This window comes from Salvelinus fontinalis, chromosome 12 (assembly GCF_029448725.1).
Source record: "Salvelinus fontinalis isolate EN_2023a chromosome 12, ASM2944872v1, whole genome shotgun sequence".
Classification (NCBI taxonomy): Eukaryota; Metazoa; Chordata; class Actinopteri; order Salmoniformes; family Salmonidae; genus Salvelinus; species Salvelinus fontinalis.
In genome coordinates this window covers 13,613,317-13,630,376 of record NC_074676.1, presented here as the reverse complement: position 1 = coordinate 13,630,376, position 17,060 = coordinate 13,613,317, and the positions used below count along the sequence as shown (strand labels likewise).

Genomic DNA, 17,060 nt, shown 5'->3' with positions numbered 1-17,060 from the left:
CCACTGTGTTTTTGGGGACCTTCAATGCTGCAGAAATGTTTTGGTACCCTTCCCCAGATCTGTGCCTCGGCACTATCCTCTCTCAGAGCTCTACGGACAATTCCTTCAACCTCATTGTTTGGTTTTTGTTCTGACATGCGCTGTCAACTGTGGGACCATATATAGACAGGTGTGTGCCTTTCCAAATCATGTCCAATCAATTGAATTTACCACAGGTGGACTCCAATCAAGTTGTAGAAACATCTCAAGGATGACCAATGGAAACAGGATGCACCTGAGCTCAATTTCGAGTCTCATAGTAAATACTTATATAAATAGGAATTATACTTTTTTTTTTTTAAATGTCATTATGGGCTACACACAGTAGATTAATGAGGGAAAAAAATAATTTAATCCATTTTAGAATAAGGCTTTAACATAACAAAATGTGGAAAAAGTAAATGGGTCTGAATACTTTCTGAAAGCACTGAAACAGAAAAGCAATTGTGAACATGGGGACATTGTTCTGATTGTGCTGAGTAACAAGAGGAGTAGGACACGGCCACTTCTGTTTGGAGTCACATTATGGTCTGAATCAGGCAGTTGCATTCTTAAGTGGGTGTCACACACAAGAGTCATTCAGAGATAGATAGTGCACACACATATTGTAATGGTGCTATTTTCAATGCCTAACAAAAAGAGTGACAGGCATTTTACTGGCCTGTTTGGCTTGACTCACTCTTCTATACTGCCCTTTTTTCATAATGTATCTGTATGTGGGCTAATACAATATCGTTACTATTAGTAATTACAGCATTACTATACAGGTATGAGAACATTGAATGATGTCCTTGGCAAAGTAGCCTATTGCCTGGTCTTAAAGCTGCAATATGTAACTTTTTGTGCGGCCCAACCAAATGCACATAAAAATGTGTGTTATAGATCTGTCATTCTCATTGAAAGCAAGTCTAAGAAGCGGTAGATCTGTTCTATGTGCGCCATTTCTATTCTTCCCGTTCCTAAGTTACATTCTTGTGTCTTTTACTTTCGGTTTTGTACACCAGCTGAAAATGTCTAGCAACCAGGAAATGGTGGAGCGATTTCTTCATAGTGCATCCTTAAACCTGAATTGGTGCAAACCACAAATTGGGCCAGGTGGAATTATACTGTATGGTGCACATTGAAATGTGCACATTGAAATGCCTGTCTTTGTGTTTATCTAATGGACCTAGACAAGTAGCTGTTATTCTTGGCTAATTCCGTCAGATGTAAATATAACAGATTTCCTAGCATTTTCTTTGAAATGAAGAATAATGCATCCCTAATGTGCAAAATAGGGAGTAGGCCTAAGCTATTGGCTCGTAACTGAGTCTGTTCACCCATCAGTGTTACTAGACACGAGTCTATGTCAAGGGGTATTGAATTGATCTTTTAAAAGAAGATCTACATTTTTGATATGATAGCCTGCTGTATGATCATGCTTTCTGATGGAACATGTTACCAACCACACTCATTTGTTCTATTGAAAGTGTCAGTCCATAAATCAGGAAAATCTATAGCACTCAAATGAAGTCCAGCCAACTCCTCCTGAAAGATTTCTCATATTTTAATCTGCACTTCGGTTAACTGGATTTATGCATAATGTACTGTAGTCTACCGCATATCACGCTAGCTTTTACTCAGATGGCTAATGGCAGGCTTGCATTTTGTATGAGTGGCAGTTTTTGTAACCACTAATATGGAATTAGACGAATATGAAATCGACTGGAGGGTGTTGCTATTCCCAACCACTGTACCCAATACCCACACAGGGTTTTACAGCCCTGTTTGCTATTAGTTTTGCTGCTATAGTTTTGAAGAAGACACTCAAGAGTATATTCTACGTAGCCTAGATGTGAATAGGTAAGTAAGCTTATCCTTATTTGCACCTAGTTGTGGCTTGTTGGATGTTGATTGTTAGGTTATTAACACTAATGTATTACATCTTATGCTCTGATGGTAATGATGCCTACAGTTGTTTATTGCTTAGACTGCCTTCTCTTTGTGTACACTCTTAGAAAAAAAGGGTCTATCTAGAACCTAAAAGGGTTCTTCGGCTGTCTCCATAGGAGAACCCTTTAGTGTTCCATGTATAACCCTTTCCACATAGGGTTCAACATGGAACCCTAAAGGGTTCTACCTGGAACCAAAAAGGGTTCCACCTGGAACCAAAAAAGTTTATCTTATGGGGACAGCCGAATAACCCTTTTTTCTAAGAGTGTAGCCTAGGCTAGACTAGGGCTGTGGATCTCACAAAATGTTGTCATCTGGTGATTGTCAAGCAAATAACTGTTTGTCTCATTGTAATTGACCATTAATTAACATAAACACATTTAGCATCTCCTGGCTTCCACACATAGCCTACAAGCCACTGATGCTGACCTTTGGAACATCTACATTTTTAAAAGTCTAATAAATCCATGTAATATCAAATCAAATCAAATGTATTTATATAGCCCTTCTTACATCAGCTGATATCTCAAAGTGCTGTACAGAAACCCAGCCTAAAACCCCAAACAGCAAGCAATGCAGATGTAGAAGCACGGTGGCTAGGAAAAACTCCCTAGAAAGGTCAAAACCTAGGAAGAAACCTAGAGAGGAACCAGGCTATGAGGGGTGGCCAGTCCTCCTCTGGCTGTGCCGGGTGGAGATTATAACAGAACATGGCCAAGATGTTCAAATGTTCATAAATGACCAGCATGGTCAAATAATAATAATCACAGTAGTTGTCGAGGGTGCAACAAGTCAGAACCTCAGGAGTAAATGTCAGTTGGCTTTTCATAGCCGATCATTGAGAGTATCTCTACCGCTCCTGCTGTCTCTAGAGAGTTTAAAACAGCAAGTCTGGGACAGGTAGCACATACGGTGAACAGGTCAGGGTTCCATAGCCGCAGGCAGAACAGTTGAAACTGGAGCAGCAGCACGGCCAGGTGGACTGGGGACAGCAATGAGTCATCATGCCAGGTAGTCCTGAGGCATGGTCCTAGGGCTCAGGTCCTCCGAGAGAGAGAAAGAAAGAAAGAGAGAATTAGAGAGAGCATACTTAAATTCACACAGGACACCGGATAAGACAGGAGAAGTACTCCAGATATAACAGACTGACCCTAGCCCCCCGACACAGCAGCATAAATACTGGAGGCTGAGACAGGAGGGGTCAGGAGACACTGTGGCCCCATCCGATGATACCCCCGGACAGGGCCAAACAGGAAGGATATAACCCCACCCACTTTGCCAAAGCACAGCCCCCACACCACTAGAGGGATATCTTCAACCACCAACTTACAATCCTGAGACAAGGCCGAGTATAGCCCACAAAGATCTCCGCCAGGGCACAACCCAAGGTGGGGGCGCCAACCCAGACAGGAAGATCACGTCAGTGACTCAACCCACTCAAGTGACACACCCCTCCTAGGGACGGCATGAAAGGGCACCAGTAAGCCAGTGACTCAGCCCCTGTAATAGGGTTAGAGGCAGAGAATCCCAGTGGAGAGAGGGGAACCGGCCAGGCAGAGACAGCAAGGGCGGTTCGTTGCTCCAGAGCCTTTCCGTTCACCTTCACACTCCTGGGCCAGACTACACTCAATCATATGACCTACTGAAGAGATGAGTCTTCAGTAAAGACTTAAAGGTTGAGACCGAGTCTGCGTGTCTCACATGGGTAGGCAGACCATTCCATAAAAATGGAGCTCTATAGGAGAAAGCCCTGCCTCCAGCTGTTTGCTTAGAAATTCTAGGGACAATTAGGAGGCCTGCGTCTTGTGACCGTAGTTTACGTGTAGGTATGTACGGCAGGACCAAATCGGAAAGATAGGTAGGAGCAAGCCCATGTAATGCTTTGTAGGTTAGCAGTAAAACCTTGAAATCAGCCCTTGCCTTAACAGGAAGCCAGTGTAGGGAGGCTAGGTCTGGAGTAATATGATCAAATCTTTTGGTTCTAGTCAGGATTCTAGCAGCCGTATTTAGCACTAACTGAAGTTTATTTTGTGCTTTATCCGGGTAGCCGGAAAGTAGAGCATTGCAGTAGTCTAACCTAGAAGTAACAAAAGCACGGATACATTTTTCTGCATCATTTTTGGACAGAAAGTTTCTGATTTTTGCAATGTTACGTAGATGGAAAAAAGCTGTCCTTGAAATAATCTTGATATGTTCGTCAAAAGAGAGATCAGGGTCCAGAGTGACGCCGAGGTCCTTCACAGTTTTATTTGAGACGACTGTACAACCATCAAGATTAATTGTCAGATTCAACAGAAGACCTCTTTGTTTCTTGGGACCTAGAACAAGCATCTCTGTTTTGTCCGAATTTAAATGTAGAACGTTTGCAGCCATCTACTTCCTTATGTCTGAAACACAGGCTTCTAGTGAGGGCAATTTTGGGGCTATAATATACTTTTAGCCTACACCTTCACAATAAATCCATTATTTATTTTAGACAGGTCTAAAGAAACATGATATGAAGAAAATGTAGTCTATTTCAGAAGAACAGAATAGCACACTCTGAGTTGTCCTTATGTGTCACGTCCTGATCTTAGTTCCTTTTGTATGTCTCTATTTTGGTTTGGTCAGGGCGTGAGTTGGGGTGGGCGTTCTATGTTTTGTTCTATGTTTTGTATTTCTGTGTTTGGCCTGGTATGGTTCCCAATCAGAGGCAGCTGTCTATCGTTGTCTCTGATTGAGAACCATACTTAGGTAGCCTGTTCCCACCTGTGTTTGTGGGTAGTTGTTTCCTGTTTTGTGTTGTGTCACCTGATAGGACTGTTTCGATTTTCGTTGTTTCACTTTTGTTATTTTGTATTCAGTGTTCAGTTGTAATAAATTTAACATGGACACGTACCACGCTGCAGTTTGGTCCGATCTTTCATATTCCTCGTCCGAAGAAGACGACGATCGTTACATTATGTTAGGTCCTGATCTGGCTATGACATATGGCTGTGGGCTACACTAGTTCATTTAGCAGACAATATTTGCTTAGAATTCCGTTGCATTATTTTATATTATTTTATAGTATGAAGAATACAATTGAACAAAGCTGAATAAAATAGAAAGGATATTTTCTCCAAATGATTTGAGGGAATGCGCACGTGGCTATTCTGTGTTGAGCGGTTAACAAAGAAATAGGTATTCCTAGATGCTTAATTGTCACGCCCTGGCCTTAGTATTCTTTGTTTTCTTTATTATTTTAGTTAGGTCAGGGTGTGACATGGGGAATGTTTATGTTTGGTTGGTTTTGGGTGTTTCTTTGGTAAAGGGGTTATGGGGTGTAGTATATGGGTTTGTGTTGAGTTCAGATGTCTAGCGTTGTCTATGTATGTTTAGTTATCTAGGAGAGTCTATGGTTACCTGAATGAGTTCCCAATTAGAGACAGCTGATTTCGGTTGTCTCTGATTGGGAGCCTTATTTATGGTAGCCATAGGCTCTCATTGGTTGTGAGTAATTGTCTATGTCAGAACGTTTGTCTCCTGTGTCTGTGTTATGTCTTACACCATACGGGATTGTTTCGGTTGTTCGTTTCGTTTCGATGTAGTATGTTTCCTGTCCGTAAGTGTTACGTGTTAGTTATGTAAGTTTATGTTCAGGTTTCGTCTACGTCGTTTGTTATTTTGTATCAGTTCAAGTGTAGTTCGTGTTCGTTTTTCCGTCTTGTCAATAAATTCATTATGTATTCAAACTCCACTTCGCCTTGGTTCAATCCCTGCTCCTCTTCGGATGAAGAAGAGGAGGACAGCCGTTACAGAATCACCCACCACTCCAGAGCCAAGCAGCGGAGTCAACGGAGAAAGGGACAGGAGAGAAAGGAGCAATGGACATGGGACGATGTATTGGACGGAAAGGGTTGCTACACTTGGGAGGAGATCCTGGCTGGTAGGGATCGCCTCCCATGGGAACAGGTGGAGGCACTGAGGAGAGCAGAGGCTACCGGGGAGAGGAACCGGAGCTATGAGGGAACGCGTCTGGCACGGAAGCCAAAAAAGCCCGTAAGTAATTCCCAAAAATTTATTGGGGGGGGGCTAGGAGGTAGTGGGCCAAGGGCAGGTAGGAGACCTGCGCCCACTTCCCAGGCTTACCGTGGAGAGCGGGAGTACGGGCAGGCGCCGTGTTACGCAGTAGAGCGCACGGTGTCTCCTGTACGAGTGCATAGCCCAGTGCGGGTTATTCCACCTCCCCGCACTGGTAGGGCTAGATTGAGTATTGAGCCAGGTGTCATGAGGCCGGCTCAACTCGTCTGGTCACCAGTGCGTCTCCTCGGGCCGGCATACATGGCACCGGCCTTACGCATGGTTTCCCCGGTTCGCCTACATAGCCCGGTGCGGGTTATTCCACCTCCCCGCACTGGTCGGGCAACCGGGAGCATTCAACCAGGTAAGGTTGGGCAGGCTCAATGCTCAAGAGTGCCAGTACGCCTCCACGGTCCGGTATTTCCGGCACCACCTCCCCGCCCCAGCCTAGTACCTATCAGTGTCTAAACCACGCACCAAGCCTCCTGTGTGTCCCCAGAGTCCTGTGCGTCCTGTTGCTGCTCCCCGCACTAGCCCTGAGATGCGTGTCACCAGCCCGGTGCTACCAGTCCCGGCACCACGCACCAGGCCTACAGTGCGCCTCAGCCGGCAGGAGTCTGCCGTCTGCACAGCGATGACTGAACTGCCCGTCTGCCAAGCGCCATCTGAGCCATCCGTCTCCCCAGCGCCATCTGAGCCATCCGTCTCCCCAGCGCCATCTGAGCCATCCGTCTGCAATGAGCCTGCAAAGCCGCCCGTCTGCCATGAGCCTGCAAAGCCGCCCGTCTGCCATGAGCCCACTGAGCCGTCCGCCAGACAGGAGCCGCTAGAGCCGCCAGCCAGACAGGAGCCGCTAGAGCCGTCCGTCAGACAGGATCTGCCAGAGCCGCCAACCAGACAGGATCTGCCAGAGCCGCCAACCAGACAGGATCTGCCAGAGCCGCCAACCAGACAGGATCTGCCAGAGCCGCCAACCAGACAGGATCTGCCAGAGCCGCCAACCAGACAGGATCAGCCAGATCCGTCAGCCAGCCATGAGCAGCCAGATCCGTCAGCCAGCCATGAGCAGCCAGATCCGTCAGCCAGCCATGAGCAGCCAGATCCGTCAGCCAGCCATGAGCAGCCAGATCCGTCAGCCAGCCATGAGCAGCCAGATCCGTCAGCCAGCCATGAGCAGCCAGATCCGTCAGCTAGCCATGAGCAGCCAGATCCGTCAGCTAGCCATGAGCAGCCAGATCCGTCAGCTAGCCATGAGCAGCCAGATCCGTCAGCTAGCCATGAGCAGCCAGATCCGTCAGCTAGCCATGAGCAGCCAGATCCGTCAGCTAGCCATGAGCAGCCAGATCAGTCAGCCAGCCATGAGCAGCCAGATCAGTCAGCCAGCCATGAGCAGCCAGATCAGTCAGCCAGCCATGAGCAGCCAGATCCGTCAGCCAGCCATGAGCAGCCAGATCAGTCAGCCAGCCATGAGCAGCCAGATCCGTTAGCCAGCCATGAGCAGCCAGATCTGTCAGCCAGCCATGGGCCGTCCCTCAGTCCGGAGCTGCAGTCCCTCAGTCCGGAGCTGCAGTCCCTCAGTCCGGAGCTGCCATTCCTCAGTCCGGAGCTGCCATTCCTCAGTCCGGAGCTGCCATTCCTCAGTCCGGAGCTGCCATTCCTCAGTCCGGAGCTGCCCCTTACCCTGGTGCTGCCCCTTACCCTGGTGCTGCCCCTTACCCTGGTGCTGGCCCTTACCCTGGTGCTGCCCCTTACCCTGGTACTGCCCCTGACCCTGGTACTGCCCCTTACCCTGGTACTGGCCCTTAGTCCGGAGCTGCCCCTTAGTCCGGAACTGCCCATTAATGCAATGGGGTTAATGTGGAGGGGGGTCATTTGGAGGAAGCCTAGGAGGTGGTTAGGGACTGTGGGGACCACAACCTGAGCCGGAGCCGCCACCGTGGATGGAAGCCCACCCAGACCCTCTCCTAGACTGTGTAATGGTGCGCCCGGAGTTCGCACCTTAAGTGGGGGGTTATGTCACGCCCTGGCCTTAGTATTCTTTGTTTTCTTTATTATTTTAGTTAGGTCAGGGTGTGACATGGGGAATGTTTATGTTTGGTTGGTTTTGGGTGTTTCTTTGGTAAAGGGGTTATGGGGTGTAGTATATGGGTTTGTGTTGAGTTCAGATGTCTAGCGTTGTCTATGTATGTTTAGTTATCTAGGAGAGTCTATGGTTACCTGAATGAGTTCCCAATTAGAGACAGCTGATTTCGGTTGTCTCTGATTGGGAGCCTTATTTAGGGTAGCCATAGGCTCTCATTGGTTGTGAGTAATTGTCTATGTCAGAACGTTTGTAGCCTGTGTGTGTAAGTGCACGACGTTTATTAGCTTCACGATCGTTTGTTGTTTTTGTTAGTTTGTATTAAGTGTTTCGTGTCGTGTTTATTTTTCGTCATCTTTAAAAATAAAAGAAGATGGCTTACTTTCCAAAAGCTGCGTTTTGGTCCATCAATCCGCCACACGATCGTGACATTAATTTAGAGTTATTAATGTAACTTTAGTCATTCTACCAATATTGGGCTATATGCTTATATTTTTAATACATTGTAAGGCTGCATTTTGCGACTCTAATGATGTTTTGAAAAAAGTCACTTGAAAGGCATGACCTCTGCTTTGTTTTTTGCGCAGGCTGTACACACTTCATCAGTCTCTCATTCACAATTTGACAAGCACTTGGTAATGCCTCAAATCTCCTGGTGGCATCCCCTTTGTGTGGCCGTAATGCACCCTAAAATACATGCCTTTTGCAGCCAGTGGCCATTGTGCCCTTGGCCCGGAGTGCTACGTTGTGTCCTTCTCCCTGAGTGCTACGTGCTCCGAACCTCCTCTCAGGGACGCAACTGCATGCGTCCTTATCCAATTCCGAGGTGCATATTGAAGATATTGGAAGAACTGTCCACATTTACTTTGTCAGTCATCAAGATGAGTAGGCCTAACGAACAGCAAAAGCACTAGCCTATGTAAATCTACTTTCCCCCATGGTACAAAAGTTGATTCTATAGTCTGGGACAGTTGTGGGATGCGATAGATCCCAAATTAATACAACCACCAGCATCAAAAAAACTTTTTTACGCAAAATGTGGCTGACGCAAGAGATCAAAACGTTTAGCTTAAAATTGCTTTACATTATAAGCGCAGCAATGCACACGCGGCAGTAGGCTATAAGCGTGAATTTTCCAATAGCGGGAAAACACCATTATCAAAAGTGACCACAAATGTGATTATGCATGTAATGCTTTTATTATAAAAGGTGCATTTTTATGGTGAAAATGATCTTCCCCAAACTTGAAGCTCACACGCTGCTTATGTATGTATACCAGTTAGGCTCTACACCCCTTGTAAAGCATGTGCTTAATTTTAAGAAGTTATTTGGCCACTTTAGTTGTGATACAAACCTTATCAAAACATTGTTACGTCCTGACCATAGAGAGCCCTTATTTTCTATGGTAGAGTAGGTCAGGGCGTGACTGGGGGTTAGTCTAGTTTATTATTCTATGTGGGGTTCTAGTTTTGTTTTTCTATGTTGGTGATTGGTATGATTCCCAATTAGAGGCAGCTGGTATCGTTGTCTCTAATTGTGGATCATATTTAAGTAGCATTTTTTCCCACATGTGTTTGTAGGATATTGTTTTGAGTTAGTGCACGTAGCACCTCTGTAGTCACGGTTAGTTTTTTTATTTGTTTTTTTTGTCTTTGCTAAGTTTCACTTTATCATTCAATTATGTGGAACTCAACGTCCGCTGAGACTTGGTCTGATATTTATTCCAACTGTTACGTTCCCCAGTTTCTATGTTGTGGTTTGTTAGATGTGTGTTTCAGGATTGCTTCCTGAAATCCCCCCCCAAGCAGCTGATTGGTTGACTCCATGGCTAATTGGAGAGCTGACCCCGCCCCCTCGTCAGGACCCAGCTGTCTCCAATTACCAATGCCTTCTGACGCTATGTAAAAACCAGTGTTCTTTTGCTCAGAAGAAAGGTCATTGCTGAGAGAGGAGGTTGATGGCTGAGGGTCATTATGTTGGTTGTTGCTAACAGAGATGGTTATGTTCTGTGGTTGTTGCAGAGAGAGCTGATTTGATGTCCTGTCTTGGTTGTGGCTCAGTGACAGGTTTTTAAGTATTTTTGTAGCTGCTGATTTGAGGTATGTGTGTGCTAATAGAACTGTTTTTGATTCTCGAAATTGTTTAATTACATTTGGATAATTCTGTTTCATTTGTTCCCGGGGGGGAAGGGGAAGGCACCTAGGGAGTGCTTAGGCAAGAGGCCTGCGGGCATACATATACCCCTAGTATATTCACTGTCTAGGCACACTAGGAAAGACCTGGGCGGACCACCCCCTGTATTTTGGTTAGCGCACCAGGTGGTGCTAAGTTAGGTGGGTAGGTAGAGGGGGCTTTGATATTTACTTGCTTTGGTTCCGTCCAGCCCCTTTCCCCCAAAATTACCATGTGATGAAATAAATTCCTTGTAAACTGTAAAATTCTGCCTTTTGTCATCCTTACTCGCACCTACAGTCCATACCTCTTTCACTTCACGTTGAGTTGTAGCAGGGTGTTGCGTTCCCTCTTCATAGAGGTGTGCGTAACACCAACGACCGTGACAAACATACAGGCCCATGGGCTAGGCTACATGAGGTGTGGGACTACGTTTAAAAGAAAAGGAGGAAAAAAGGAATTGTTTCTTGCCTTACTCTGGGCATCATTCACAAGTGATGATATATAATTTTGTCCTTACATATACTAAATATATGTGTGAAATTTGATTTAGAATGGACCATTATCATGCACCTGTCTCAATAGGGGCAGGGGGAAAAATACATGTCATCTATGCACTGAAATGGCTGAAACATTTGCATTGATGTCTGAGTGATTAGATGGACAATAGAGTGCTGAGTACCAGGCAGTTAGCAAGTTTGGTAGGCTACTAATGACCTTCCGCAGAATCAGAGCTTGGAGAAGACTAATTACCGTAACTAAACGGACACGTGGAATTTGACTGCCTTCATGACTCGTGACTGCCGGTGTGGCGGTAATACGGTCACCGTAACAGCGATTGGCTAGACTAATAACCTACATGAATTAGGCTATAGCATAGCAGGAATGAGGGGTTTTGAAGACACAATGATGGAGAAGACTGCAGCTAGCACGCAAGAATCAGAAGTGCGCTTTAAGAAGACTGATTTCGGTAGCTTATATGGTTGTCATCTCACTCATAACTTCTGGTTTCAAAGCAATGAGGTTATCCTATCCATAATGACTTGATTTGGCTGTGAAACAGTCTGCATCGTTCATGCTAACTTGCAGTTTATTTGATATGAAAGCGATGTCATTTCAAGATCCAAATCGGAATGGATTAGTTTTCCCTCCAGGCTTCAACAATGACAGCTCTTATGAATTCTCTGATCCTATTTTAGGGTTGTTCTGGCTTTGTTGAATGATTCTATTATTATACCTACTGTGCCATGAAATGTCTACAATGCATTATTGATATTCCATTTAGACCTACTCTTAGGAGCTTGTTCTTGATCTTGCCTTGATGCTATGATGTGAATAGGCTTTTACTTTATTTAGTGGACTGTATGACAAGTATTTTTTGTTGAGTGTTTGCACAGCTTTTCCTGCTAACAAAAGCTAACTAAGAACCACTACCCTGGACATTCTGGAGCTTCTCATTCGTAGTTACGTGGGTTTGTTGAAGTTGGCCCGTGGCATAACTCAGTGGGTTGAATTGGGTTCACTTACCGAAAAGAACAGAATCATCGTTATTTTGCTTGTGCGCTCACAATATCAGCAGCAACATCAAGACCGAACCAAGAATAGATAGGCTACTATTTTTGTAACTTGTCAGACCTTGATCAATGTTGGGGCTCAGACAGTCTTTGCTGAGTAGGCCTACCTGCCTATTTAGGAAATTAATTTAGCAGATTTGAACACAGCTTCTCTGTATTTCACTGAATGACAAACCTTTGGCAAACCATTGTCAATAGTTCATCCCCTTAGTGTCTTCTGATGAGTGAAGAGAGTCCACCACACTGGATTTAGTGGATCCAGAGGCACCGCCTGCATGATGGTGTGATTTACATAGTGTGGACAGAGGGCTTGTTTGATGCTGGTACTCCTAATAAAGAGAGGATTCAGAGACGAGGGTTGGCATGGTCCCTTAGTAAAAGCTTGACTTTTAAACCAATTTCCTGTCGTGAGGAGAAAGAGAGAAAGGACCCAATCCTTCAATTTACTCTGGGCTACTTTATAGATCAAGTCCTGAGCTCCCCATCCCCGCCTCTCCATCTATCATGTGCCATGAAAAAGGCTTTTTAAAGAGCTGTCAAAAAAGAATGAAACTATGGTAATAGGATTTAATTTGGAACGCCTGAGGGAAGCCTCCCCCCCAGGAAATCAGGAATGATACAATTGTATTCCTTTACATTCAGCTCTAATCATGGACACACTTCCCCAGCCATTGGCCAGTCACAATAACTCTCTTATTTTTCAACTGTCAACTAATAGCGGTTTGAACCATTAAACACCTGTTAAACATAATTGTTCACTGGCAGACAGAGGGGTGTCCTATTCCCCTTGCCTCTCATTGCACTAGTGTTGGACTGTGATGAGAGAGAGGAGTGGAGAGAACTAGAGAGAGAGCGAGCGAGAGAGACTGTAGTGAGAGTGTTGAGGATGGTCTGACGACAATGTTTAGCCTAAAAAAATTATCCCGGGACACAGAGAAAGAGCTGTTGGGGAAAGGGCTAAAAATTGGATCAATCCAAAAGATTCACAACATAGCCTACTCAGTAGGGCCCATGTTCACGTGAGCTTTGCCCAGTGCTGGTTCTGATCTCCTATTATTGCTGCCTACTCTTGTTCTGCTCAATCAGGCATTTGAATGGCTGTGAAAAGTTCAGTACAGTCAGTAGGCAGCAAGCAGGCATGGCAGGGGAAGCTCATGCCCCCCTGTAGAGATGAGCCGCATCCACAGTAGCCTACGTGCACTGCTGTGCACACTTCTGGGAAACCGGAACGGTTGTTACATCGCCGAACATTTTGTAAGCAGCTCAATCAGATTACCAAAAGATAATCCTTTTTTAATACCTCCCTAACAATCGACAAGAGCTCACCCGTGCCTTGTTTTGATTGCGTTGTAGTCATGAAATTGTTCTACGCTACCAAAGTATGTCGGTGCCTACCAAGCTGTGTTAGAACTACAGTAGAGGCAATGCTACAGTGTTTGTCTCGCCAACAATCCAAGAGGCCCTCAGAAACATTCCCATCTGCACTAAAGAGGTTATCAGAGGTGTGAAGAAATGGGAGGTCTTTAGAATATAGATGTGCCTCAGGGTTTGTAGATGTGTGCCATAGCCCAGATATAGCCCATATATAGCCCAGATATAGCCCCTATATAGCCCAGATATAGCCCATATATAGCTAGTTCCTGTCTGCAGATAAGAGAACCCCGACTCTAGCTGATAACTGTGATAACTGACTCTGGCCCTCTGGATCTCTGCAGATGATGCAAACCCAGGCCCAGGCTTATTCCCACGAGGGGTTGAAATTACATCGGCGGAAGAAGGGATTGTGCTGTGCAGAGAGAGATTCATCAAAGTGGCTTCCTCTCCTGCTGGAAGTGAGTTGTAGGAAGAGAGAGGCTGGTTTTATAATCTAGGCCCGTGGAGGGAAATGAATATGTGTGTCTATCCTCGCTCGTTTGATGATTTCAGCAAGCCCACCACTTTACACTTAGGATCTGCAAGGCTTGGCTGGAGCAAGGCTTCGCTAGGGTTGGGATGATTCCCCTTGGCAGGGAGAGCAGAGAATCACTGCATGTGCATATTTATCACCCATGGCTTGGACTGCCTTCAGACAAAGGAAAGCTCTGGTCTGCGTTTCTTTGCCTGTGTTCTGAATGGAACTCTCTTTGCGTGGCCTTCTGAAAATGAAGATTGTAATAGGGGGCCTTGGTCTTTGAGTCTGATGTAGAAGGTAGGGCCCTATAAAATCTGTTCCGTTTAGTTTTCTCCCAAATTCAGTTTTTCCGTAGAAAAACAACTAAATTGGATGTTGTAAGTCCACAACAATGCTTTAACCACATCAGGACTACACATTTGAGGTCTGGGAAAAATCTAATACATTTAATTTTTTGGGTGTAGTTTCCCTTTAAGTCAACTGTTCACCAGCCAGAGACCATTGTTTGGTTAGCAATGTTTCTTTAGCGCTCATATAGTTTGCAAAACATATGGCCACTGGATTGATGCATATAATCGTGATATCATTCTGCCGGGTAGGCATAGATTACTTTGTAGGTAGAATTGAATTGAGAATGTTTTTGGGAAAGCCTTTCCATTTACCAGTCATTACATTAGCATCATCGCTAACGGCTACACAAAGTGGTAAACAAACGTGCATACACACAATGGTAGAACTAGGCTATTAGCTTTATGGTTGCCCACAGTAATATCATATGCATAGGCTATTTACTAATCACTATTATCATAAAGTAAAGACATGGTTGAATGATCCTTCAAGACAGCAACATGCAGCATTGCTATTACCCTAACTCCTAAACGAGCTAGCCTCAGCCAGTACTTAGCTAGGCTAGTTGTTTCAGATTACCGTGCCTCTGACATCTTTGACGTTACTGTAATCTGTGTTCTTGGTAGGGAGGAAGAATATTTAAAACAAACTCTTCTTCCATAAGGGGCTAGGCCCTCTGGGATTGGCAGAGCAGATCTCCTATAAATAAGTCTTCCTTATCATGCCCGCTGCTTTGCTTTCCACTTGACTGGCTCCTGCTTGGCTGTCGGTGGTGCCTTAATTGAGGAGTAGTGGTAACAGTGACAACTTGAATCACATCGTTCAAGAGTCTGGCACTTGGAAGTAGAAGCAGTAGTGAGCGAATGAGCCCCTGCTATCTCCTGCCTTCTCCCCAGCGGCTGATGGGGACCACAGATGTACATCACCATCGTATTCACATCACCATCGTATTCACATCACCATCGTATTCACATCACCATCGTATTCAGATCACCATCGTATTCAGATCACCATCCTATTCAGATCGCCAGCGTATTCAGATTGCCATCATATTCAGATCACCAGCGTATTCAGATCGCCAGTCTATTCAGATCGCCATCATATTCAGATCACCAGTGTATTCAGATCGCCAGTGTATTCAGATCGCCATCTTATTCAGATCGCCAGCGTATTCAGATCGCCAGCGTATTCAGATCGCCATCATATTCAGATCGCCATCATATTCAGATCACCAGCATATTCAGATCACCAGCATATTCAGATCGCCAGCGTATTCACATCAACATCGTATTCACATCAACATCGTATTCACATCGCCAGCGTATTCACATCAACGTCGTATTCACATCAACATCGTATTCACATCAACATCGTATTCACATCGCCATCGTATTCACATCGCCATCGTATTCACATCGCCATCGTATTCACATCGCCATCGTATTCACATCGCCATCGTATTCAGATCGCCAGCGTATTCACATCAACGTCGTATTCACATCAACATCGTATTCACATCGCCATCGTATTCACATCGCCATCGTATTCACATCGCCATCGTATTCACATCGACATCATATTCACATCAACATCGTATTCACATTGCCATCGTATTCACATCGCCATCGTATTCAGATCGCCAGCGTATTCACATCAACGTCGTATTCACATCAACGTCGTATTCACATCAACATCGTATTCACATCGCCATCGTATTCACATCGCCATCGTATTCACATCGCCATCGTATTCACATCGACATCATATTCACATCAACATCGTATTCACATCGCCATCGTATTCACATCGCCATCGTATTCAGATCGCCATCGTATTCACATCGCCATCGTATTCACATCGCCAGCGTATTCACATCAACGTCGTATTCACATCAACGTCGTATTCACATCAACATCGTATTCACATCGCCATCGTATTCACATCGCCATCGTATTCACATCGCCATCGTATTCACATCGACATCGTATTCACATCAACATCGTATTCACATCGCCATCGTATTCACATCGCCATCGTATTCACATCGCCATCGTATTCACATCACCGTCGTATTCAGCAGACTCATTTTGTACCGTCGCCGCTGAAAGACTCCGTAGATTCAGCAGCAGTAGTGCCTCTTTCAATTAGGCATTAATGAAGTGGCTTTGATGATGAAATCACCACACTGAGTAGTCTACTCCGGACTCATTTTCCCTCTGGTGTTATCATTTTACAGCCACACAGTGTAGGTCAGCTCCCTCAGTCTTCTTCATATCAGTTTTCTGCCCACTGGAAACATTGTCTCCCCCACTGAAACAGACAGTTAAATTGACAATGAACTGACCTTGAACTGGACAATCTTTAGGCTAACTCTGAATCAGTATTTTCAATTTCTTTACTTTAGTCATCCCAAGACCAGTAGCAGTAAAGGGAGGAATATTGGCTACAGTGATCTATTTCAGCTATCTATGGGTCTGGCCTCCCTTTGTGTGGAGAGCTGCACATAATCCTTACTTATCACCATACAGTTCACGTCAGCACAGTGAAAAGTGATGACAACAGTTCCATGCTCTGTTTCTGCAGTCAGCTATCAGCCCACAGCTTTTCCTCCTTCTGGCTCAGAGAAAAAGTTTCTAGGTCAAATGGACCATGATGACTCTGGCATAATTGTTCCCCCAGACACAGCAGAGTAATTGTTCTACTTGACTTCCTTATAGGCCCTAGTTCTGCTTCTTTCCCTGTCGCTGTGAATGAAATCTGGGCTGGTGCGTTTTCCAGCAGCATCACACTATAGGCTACCCAGGCGAAAAAAGAATAAGAAAAAACGGACTCTAGCCCAAACTAGCTTAAGCCCTGGCTAATTATGAGTAGCGTCCTTTGCCATGTGAAATGTGATGCATGCTGGATGACAATGGAGCCATTCATTATTCATTAGAGCAGGGAGCCAGAGACAGATCAATGGACAGCAGCCATCAAAAGCCAA

At 45.1% G+C, this 17,060-nt stretch overlaps 1 protein-coding gene across 3 annotated transcripts in view; it reads left to right on the top strand.

Moving 5' to 3' along the window:
• The window catches only part of LOC129866834 (UPF0606 protein KIAA1549-like), a 97,059-nt gene that overhangs the window by 3,488 nt on the left and 76,511 nt on the right, over nucleotides 1-17,060 (top strand). Inside the window, exon 1 of one of the 3 annotated variants that reach the window (XM_055939799.1) lies at nucleotides 13,558-13,670. The exons of the other annotated variants lie outside the window; for them this stretch is intronic. The gene's annotated coding sequence lies outside the window, so the exon portion shown is untranslated. Of the gene's footprint in view, nucleotides 1-13,557; nucleotides 13,671-17,060 lie in introns of those variants that run through there. 3 annotated transcript variants of the gene reach the window in all.